This window comes from Scardinius erythrophthalmus (genome assembly GCF_964197995.2).
Source record: "Scardinius erythrophthalmus genome assembly, chromosome: 22".
NCBI lineage: Eukaryota > Metazoa > Chordata > Actinopteri > Cypriniformes > Leuciscidae > Scardinius > Scardinius erythrophthalmus.
In genome coordinates this window covers 16157500-16166750 of record NC_138242.1, presented here as the reverse complement: position 1 = coordinate 16166750, position 9251 = coordinate 16157500, and the positions used below count along the sequence as shown (strand labels likewise).

The 9251-nt window shown below is 38.6% G+C and overlaps 1 protein-coding gene across 3 annotated transcripts in view; it reads left to right on the top strand.

The window, feature by feature from the left end:
• Positions 1–1082: 1082 nt before the first annotated feature.
• tmem108 (transmembrane protein 108) overlaps positions 1083–9251 on the top strand; it is a 64093-nt gene continuing 55924 nt past the window's right edge. The window contains exon 1 of one of the 3 annotated variants that reach the window (XM_081352541.1): positions 1083–1270. The gene's annotated coding sequence lies outside the window, so the exon portion shown is untranslated. Of the gene's footprint in view, positions 1271–2085; positions 2411–3812; positions 4008–9251 lie in introns of those variants that run through there. The other 2 variants (XM_081352542.1, XM_081352540.1) reach the window with 2 other exon arrangements.

The window sequence follows — 9251 nt, the reverse complement described above, 5'->3', positions numbered from 1 at the left end:
CGGTTCATTTGAACGCTTTGGACCCAGTTCAAACCCACGATTCAGTGATTCATTTACTTATCGTGTTTCCTGACATTGTGGCATGACACGCATTGCTTTTATTATTATAATTTTTTCTATAAGGTTATATTAATAAGGTTGTGTGTATTGTAATTCCATAATTCAGTTTTATGCAGCCATGAATGAGCTCATAAAATATCAAGTAATTTAATGTAGCCTGGCCTTATTGGCATTTACATTTGCTGCCTTCCGTAGCACAGAAAACAAAACAGAAAAAAAAGATTTTTTTTTTAGCATGTTTGAATAATATTTAATAAAAAGCTGATATTTATCAAATAGGTCTTATGATTCTTGGTTCGACGAGTCGTAGCCTACTCGAGTAACCGCTCGGACGATTCACTCCGATTTATGAACCTATCGAACACGAAAGGCTATCATTATAGATCTATATTATAGAGCCCAAAGCTGTCAAGGAGATAGTTGTCAATTTTACTATTTCACTGACATCTGTCGGGTAGTAAGGACATTTTATGCGTTGTATAAATCCATAAATATCACGCAGGGCAGCCTCCCAGACAGCAACCTAATGTCGGCCCAGATCCGGGCCACATCTAGAGCGTACATGGAATCCACATCCACGAGGACCAGATGTGGACCGGATCTAGCCCAACACTGTTGCTGTCTGGTGGTTCACCTATTTGAATTTTCTTTTCCTATTTATACGTTTCTCTTTAGCTACTAATTTCTAATACATCCTATTTCTATTCCCTGATTTGTACTTAAGTTGGTGTGGTCCTCAGGGCGGACCTGTCATCCTATAGCAGGTTAGCCTAATTCAAGTTAAACCACTGGAGAAACAATAACCCTCTCAGCCCAGTTTCCCAGATGCCCGCTTGCTGGTGCAGCAATATGTGCTCATTGTTATTCTGTGGCCGTATACAGTCTACGGAACAGTTTTGGAGCCGGGGTGACCGACACGCACCATCATTAGTCTGAGATCACTCAACTCCACCTGCTGCTTGGTTTCTGATGACCAGTCTATGATCTAAGCAAGCTATCCTATGTTTTTGGGGAGGTGGGCGGTGTTGGACTGGATTCAGATATCTGCTGGAGGGAAGCAGGAGAGGGGCTGACCGCTCCGCTCATGTGACAGTCTGATACCGTGCGGGAAGCATGTGCGCGTTGCGCGTTTCACTTGGACCGGTGACGCGGAGGCTTTGATGAGCCGGTTCGGCTAGAAGGAGGAGGTTTCGGACTAGTCTCCATATAGGTAGACATAAACTCCTTATTCGTTATTCTGCTGTCATTCCATGTATTTTCTTTGCGTACATTATGACAACGTTACGCATTGGTAGCTTACTCGATTTTGGAGCCTCTAAGATGAATGAAAGCTCTTAAAATCAATTGGGAATATTGCATTTATTTATTTATTTATTCATTTGATGATGATGATGATGATGATTTGTGGGTTCTCCTCATTCGGCTTTAGGCTACACTCCCATGAAAGATGTTGTTAATGTTCTTGCTTGGTTAACTGATGTGATTTCTAGAGTCATAGGGATGAGAATCATACGGAATCGATTCTGGTTCCCTAACAGTTCCATGAACGATTCTTTCGTATTTTGGAGGTAGAAATATGTGGGGGGAGGAAATGGAAATCTTATGGGATTTTTGACATCAGAAGTCTCTAATGATGGAATAATTAAAAATTTCAGCATAAAACGATCGGTAGCCTATTGATTAGTTTACAAAAAAAAAAAAACAAACGAAAAATAACTTTTTCTTTTTCTTTTAATGCAATTATTTAAAATAGGCCCTAACGATTATTTAAATAAAATACTAAACAAATTTAATTTTATAATAACAAAACTCAAAATGTGTAGCCTACAACTAGCCTACGTTAAAGGTGCTCTAAGTGATGCAACGCGTTTTTTAGGCCAAAACATTTTTTGTCACATACAGCAAACATCTCCTCACTATCAACTAGCTGTCTGTCCCCTGAACACACTGTAAAAAAACGCGGTCTCTCTAGACACCACAGGCTCCACAAACGGCAACAAAAACAAACTGGGCTCACCCGCACCACGAAACATAATAAACAGAGTTCCAGCCAATAACCGACAAGAAGTATTGGAGGGTGGGGTTTGGGGAGTTAGTGCGCGTGCACGTGAAGGGGGTGTGGAGGAGAGAGAACAGAGAAGCATGAAGAGGGAAGTTTGAATTATGGCGACAGCCGCGACACACGACCAAAGAGACGATGTTCCGATGAACAAATTGCAAAGAAGAGGGACAAGGATAAGGAACGCGTGAAGTCCCGAATTTACATCGGAAAAACCTTCAAAAGGTGGCGAGAACTCCGCCGGCAGAAGGGCTTCCAGTCCGACATTCAGTTGCTGTTTTTGCAGAACAGGTAAATCCGTTTTTCTTTCTAAACTGACGTTCATGTTCGTCAAACCAACACAAGGATGTAATTAGCTAGAACTAAGCAGTCAGCGTTAACTTTGGTGAATACAACATGTATGTTTCTAGCAGCTAGCGATCGATCTCTATTGTAAATGAACAAGCAAATTCACAGTAGGGCGACAATTTGTGTGAATGATTGTTTTCACCCACTGTTTGTTATGAATTTGAATGTTCATTTATAGGCTATTAACAACTTTGACTAAATTTGTTTACGCCGCCGCCGTTGTTTATGCTCACTGAAACGCGAAGCTAACGTTATCTTGCTATTATTGCGTCCTTGTATGGGAGCTATAGTTATAACCTCAGGTGGTGAAACAATTTTAAGATAATGTTTCTCTTTTTCTGCTTTCTGTTCTGCAATATATAAATGCATTTATCTAACTTGGTGACATTACACATTGAATGAAGTATCAGTAAAACTTAACTTTGTTTGTAGTGACTATTTTGACTTTCCTTTACGTCGGAAGGAAGGGAGGGGAGGAAGGAGGAGACGGGATGAGGAGGAGGGAGGGTCTAGCTAGCCTCCGTTTTGTTTGACAACAATTCGAATGTCAACAAGAAGTAACGTCTCCCTGGATCGCTTAGAGCACCTTTAACCAAAAGTTTCTCACAAATTTCACAAGCCTTAAAGGGATAGTTCATGCAAAAATGTTGTCATCACGACACTTACTCTCAAGTTGTTTCTTTCTTCTGTTGAACAAAAAAAGAAGATAGGCTATTTTCAAGAATGTTGGTAGGCTTCTACGGCTGACTAGAAATTAATGTATGGTTACTGACATTCTTTAAAATATCTTCTTTTAATTTAAACAGACGAGAGAAACTTATATAGGTTTGGAACAACATGATGGTGAGTAAATGATGACAAAATTTTATTTTTTGGGGGGGGGGGGGGAGCTATCCTTTTAAGTAGGCTAGGCTTCAGCTCTCCGACGGATTCATAAATGTAATTTCTTTACTGAAAAGAACCGGCTCATAACAGGTATTCGTTCCGAATCATTCGAATTGGACTATTGCTTTTTTCAAAACACTAAAAAGTTCCGACTCAAGAGATTCATTCATTTGAAATTCGGACTACAGTGGCGCTGTGCTGTTCAGTAGCGATGTGCTGAACAGAAGTGTAGGAAACACTGTCAGACTATTTTAGTTCGGTTTTCTGTCCGCAAAACGGACCCGAACGTCACGAGAATCAATTTGTTCCGTTAATTTCTAAATAGAACTGAACAACAATCGATCCCTAACCTTAGTCATAGAGTAACGGCTTGCTAATCATAGTCTCTCTCTCTCTCTCTCTCTCTCTCTCTCTCTCTCTCTCTCTCTCTCTCTCTCTCTCTCTCTCGACACACACACTCACACACACACACTGGGGGTATCAGCCTTTATTTATTGTGAGCTGCCGCTGAAGGAGAGTTAGGGAAGCTTTACGGTATCACCACCCGTGAAAGATCATTGTGTGTTTCATAGTCAGGAGGATTCTGAGGATATAACGCAGATAAACATGTTATTCTACAGGCGTATTTGATCGTTTTCCATCATATTCTTATAAGGTAAGAGACATTAGAGCTTTTCTCACCCTTCCTTTGCCTTAGTAACTCACATGGCTGCACCTGCTCATAGATTGTGATAGATGTAGCCTAGAGATAAATGGTCCCTTAATGACAAACTTACTTAATGTATTGTTTGGATAAATTACTAAAGGAAGCAAGCATTCATTCTCTGCCATTCATTTAATCAACATATATATCGGATATGCTTGTCACTTCAGCCATTTTGCTATCAGTCAAACATCTTCATTTCAGCATCCTCTTCTTTCTTTGTTTCATTTTGTTGGCATGCAAAAGTCCATTTTGGAATCTCAAGTGGTTTAGGATCATAACTAAATGTGTTCATTTGATAGATGCTTTTATCCTAAATAATTTAGATTCAAGATAGAGTATAAATCTTATAGGCCTACTATTTGTTTTCTCCCTGGGAATTCAACCTATTACCTCGGGGCTTTGACTACGTATTACAGGAACGTCTGTAGAAAGGCTAAAGAACAGAGTGAATGTTTCCTTTACCCTGGGGCTCATTCATTAATATTCAGTTCTAAATAATGAGGCAACTCTCTTAAAGCTTGAGGCCGTTAGAAGGGGTCCTCTCCATAAAGATGCTCCATTTGTGTGTGTGTGTGTGTTGCCGTCCCACAGAACAGTAAATGTTTTGAAGTGCAGGGTCATTAAAAGTTGGTCGCCAGAGAGCATTGTGAAAGGAATGTTAGTCAAAGTCCTTAACAGAACACCCCCAACTATATGCTTTGTTCTCCGGGACAATACCTCGCTGGTTTGTCCAATAGGGAGGTAGAGGGAGGGAGTCGGGTCTTGGGTCAAGTGGCAAGACACTGACATATGTAGCTGACAACTTGTTCAGGAAGGTTTCACCTGATACGAGGCTGCAAAGCAGTGAGTGTTTTGTGAAAAGTGGAGGAGGAACTTTGATTCATTGGGGGCAAAGGACATCACCCTTTCCCCTCCGTTGGTTAACTTGCTTCACGGCAGCGTCTTTATCTATGTTCGTTTTTCTCTAAACATGGCATTCTTTAAAAATGACCTAAGTGTCTGTAAAAAACAGAGTCGTGTTTATTTTCATTTAGTTTGCATGGAAAAAAATACCCCCCCCCCCCCCAGTTTTTTTTTTTTCACATTTAAAAAAAAAGTCACAATATTTTATTTCTGTTTTTACTGTATTTTTTTATTAAATAACTGCAGCCTTTATGAGCATAAGCTACTTTTTTCAAAAATACTTACCAATTTCAAACTTTTGAACGGTAAATTATAATATATTTGTTTAAATAGATTTAAATATTATATATTTGTATATTTTTCAAAGTAGCCATTTTAATCTCTTGTTTTTGGGTGTGATTATGGATGATCCTTCATTGTCCTCGTGAATCGAGGTCATTTCAGAGTGGCAGTAACCAGACCAGGACAACAACGTATCAACTGTCCTGTGGTGTCACCTCTGGCCACACCAAACATCACTCATGTGTCAATGGGACGCATATCATCATAGCAACCAGGCTTCCTGCAATCTAATAGAGTTACAGAATAGGAAAACATCCCATATCAATTAAAAACAATCAACATCTGGAAAAAATTCAGGGTCAAGCAGGAAGCCTTATCAAAGACTATACAGAAAGAAAGGCCAATATTTCCATTCTGTTTTCTCTCCGTCTTTCAACCATTTCCAGTCTCAATTACAATCCCATATGACCCAGGAGAGAATGGTACAGCCTGGTATGCAATGTGTCTCATGCCTAAATACTCTAGATCTTGAGGACAGTGAATGAACTCCGCACTTCCATGCTCATAAAACCCAGTAGACAGGAAAAACCCGACACACGGGCGCAACGGAAGAAAAACAACGTGTTCTTTTCCTGAATACTGACATGCACTCCTTTAAATGCCACCCTACATTAGCAGTTTTAGAAATGAGTTTCTTCTAAGGATATTTCTGAGCTTCAGTAAATGAGGTTATACAGGGGCAGTTGAGATGTCCCTCACTGTCTGATAGGACATTTCCTCCCATTTCCTGTAAGACACTGATGATTCTATCAGCCTGAGCTCCTTCCCATATAGAAATTCGGTTTCGGTCAGTCGAGCTGAACATTATCAGGAATAACAAACAGAAGGAGAAAGAAAAGTTCAGTTCAGTTTTTTTTTTTTTTTAAGTTCACCCAAAATGTAAAATTCTGTTATCATTTCAGTATAGGCTACTTTTAAAAAGATGATGTAAATCATACACTTTTAAAGAATATACTTAAGAGCTAACTGAATGTATTGTTTTCGACACTTCATCATTGCATGTTAATTGAGATTAAATGAGAATGTATTATGATTTAAATTAAATACAATTAGCTGATCTTTAGAGTGTTTTTGCCCCACTTACTGTAAGTAGGTGTTAAGTAAATTTTTATTTGTAATTTCATTATTTATACTGCCAAATGTACTGACAAGCATTTATGGTAAACTAAAATATACTTAAATGTCATTTCTGTTGATAAATTTGAACACTTGTAATTACAGATTTGTAATGATGATGTTGAACTTTAATACATTTTAAATATATTAACTTTAAATATGATATTGAATAACAGACTGCAGTTAAAGGGATACTCCACTTTTTTTGGAAATAGGCTCATTTTATAACTCCCCCAGAGTTAAACCGTTGAGTTTTACTGTTTTCGAATCCATTCAGCCGAACTTCGGGTCTGGCGGTACCACTTTTAGCATAGCTTAGCATAGATCATTGAATCGGACAGGACCATTAGCATCTCTCTCAAAAAAATGACCAAAGAGTTTCAATATTTTTCCTATTTAAAACTTGACTCTTCTGTAGTTACATCGTGCACTAAGACCGACGGAAAATGAAAAGTTGCGATTTTCTAGGCTGATATGGCTAGGAACTATACTCTCATTCCTGCGAAATAATAAAGAAACTTTTCTGCCGTACCATGAGTCCAGCAGGCGTAATGATGTGACGCAGCGCCTGAAAATAGGTCTAATAGGTTAGACAAACTTAATCCTGGTCATGTTGGAAGTTACCGAGCTGGGGACTATTTTCAGGCACTGCGTCATATAATTACGCCTGCTGCACTCATGGTACGGCAGCAAAGTTTCTTGATTATTACGCAGGAATGAGAGTATAGTTCCTAGCCATATCAGCCTAGAAAATTGCAATTTTTCATTTTCCGTCGGTTTTAGTACACGATGTAACTACAGAAGAGTCAAGTTTTAAATAGGAAAAATATCGAAACTCTTTTGTCATTTTTGTTGAGAGAGATGCTAATGGTCCTGTCCGATTCAATGATCTATGCTAAGCTATGCTAAAAGTGGTACCGCCAGACCTGGAGTTCGGCTGAATGGATTAGAAAACGGTAAAACTCAACTGTTTAACTCTGGGGGAGGTGTAAAATGAGCCTATTTCCAAAAAAAGTGGAGCATCCCTTTAAAATTATAATAAAGTACTTTATATGTTCTTTAGTATGTTAACAACAAATCAAAATAAGTTTGTTTCTTGAAGTGTGACAAAAGATTATTAAAACATTAATTTAAAATATACTTTAAAGTAAAACTTTTATTTTTACATAACAAAGTGAACTTTTTAAAGTGATGAATTCATCTTTAAGTACACTTAAGTGGTCTTTTATTTCATTAATATAATATATTGTATTATATATTATATGCAAGAGCTTAAAAAAATGATTACACTACAAGTGCACATACAATTTTTCACAAGTGTTTGTTCACCCTCATGTCTTCCGAGTTGTAGTTCTGTATAACTTTTTTTTGTGGAACAGAAAAGAAAACTTCTCGGTTACGTATGTAACCCTCGTTCCCTGAGTTGGGAACGGAGACGTTACGTCAGTGACTGACGAAATTGAGGGTTTCGCTTAGAAGCCCCCAATTTCGTCCAATTTCGTCAGTCACTGACGTAACTCTTACGAAAGGGAATGTTAGAATGTCCAAGCAGCTCTTTCCTTATAACGAAAGTAAATGTTAACCAAGTCTACAAGCAATATTTTTAGTGAATAACGATTTGAATTTCAGTCTGTCTCTCAGACAAAGCTTCACAAAGTTTCACAAGACTTTAAATACAGCACAGATGTAAAGTGGGCTACTTTTATCAGCTTTTGGTCCTTTTGGGAGCTTGGAAGCCATGGCTCCCATCTACTTTCATCATAAAGAAGAGCAGCTTGGACATTCTGCTAAACTTATGACTTTGTGTTCCACAGAAGAAAGAAAGTCATAAAGATTTGAAACAACATGAGGGTGAGTAAAGGATGTCAAAACTTATATTTCTGGGTAAACAATTAATTTAACCTAATTTGTGATAGTGTCTTGAACCGCTGTGCACCTTTAGCATCTCGGGTGAGTTTGATACACTGAAATATTGAACATGCTGTTTAGCATGCACAAAGTACTAGTACTGCCCTGTCTACTTGAATTTCTTGATGCATCGACATAGCAGGTGTCTTAAATTACCCAAAGGGCAATGCTGATAGTGACAACAGGTCTTCCCATGTCCCTGTTGCAAGGAAGGGCAGCGGGCGACAGGACAGCCATTACAACGATTAGAGAGTGCGCTAGGGATGGATGAGGAAGATAAGAGGGAAAGAGAGATGAGGGGAGGACTGATGGAGCGTGAAGTGTGTGTAGGGGGAATTCCTGGAATTCCATGACCGCCACCACTCTTCCTGATCCTGATAAGACACACATCCGCACACACTCATACATTTTCACGTTTGTAATTCTACTAAGATGCCGAAGAAGCCGACCCTATAGAATGTACTGGATTGGCTCTTTTATACAGTCTTGTAGCTTCTGTGTGGCTTCATAGCAAGGGTTTTATCAGTTGATGGCTTCAGGCTGTCAGAGTGAGTTTCTTGGCTTGCCTCTGATCAAAGGTCTTCAGCTTTATTTGGCACTGCTGCTTATTCCAGACCGAACAGTCACTTCAAACAAGGATTTCATAATATAATAATGAGCATGGATGGTGGTTCTATTCATCAGTATGAAATGTACTCAATGCAATAATGTTTGTAGCGGTTCCAAAAAGTATTTGGGCGCATAAAATGTATGAATATCAACTAAATATCAAACTAAGGTGACACTTTATTTTAAGATGACAAAGTTACATGTCACATGTAGTTACTATAGAAATAGTAAGTTATGCAAATTTACAAGCAAATAACCCTAACCCTATAGTAAGTACATGTAGTTAAGTAATATTACTCAGTTCATAATTGTGTA